Below are 528 nucleotides of genomic sequence, written 5' to 3' on the forward strand. Positions count from 1 at the left end.
TTGCGCCCGAGCGTTATGCGTGAGAATCGTGGAATGAGTGTTGGTATGCCTGTTTTGCCATATTTTTTAAATATAGGGCTAGGTAGGATAGGTAGTATACTTCTGGTGCGTCTGTTTAATTATAAGTAGGTAGGGCCGGGCAGGTTGTCACAGTCTCTCAGGTCGGGTAAGCGCGTTCTCGCGTGGCAACCTGTTTCAGGAAATCAAATTTGAAAAATCGAGGGTAAAGCTGAGAGGAATGAACGACGCTTCACGTTGACTTTCCTCGGCTTCGCTGATCGATTTTTCGAGTTTCGTGGTCGCGGTCGCGAAGTGAAGTTCGAAACGAACGTTGCGCTCGAGATTGTGCACATGCACGGAGAACGATCATTGCGATCGTTGGTCGTCCATGTGCTTAGCTTTCGCGATATAATCTTTTATTTTTATTATTTTTTTTTTTTTTCGTTTAGTGAATCTCGAGCCTAGATTTAAGTTTCAGCGGGTATCGCGCCCGAAGGAGGAAGACCGAAGAGGCCTCGACAAACTGTC

Source organism: Apis dorsata, unplaced genomic scaffold (genome assembly GCF_000469605.1).
Source record: "Apis dorsata unplaced genomic scaffold, Apis dorsata 1.3 scaffold_78, whole genome shotgun sequence".
Classification (NCBI taxonomy): domain Eukaryota; kingdom Metazoa; phylum Arthropoda; class Insecta; order Hymenoptera; family Apidae; genus Apis; species Apis dorsata.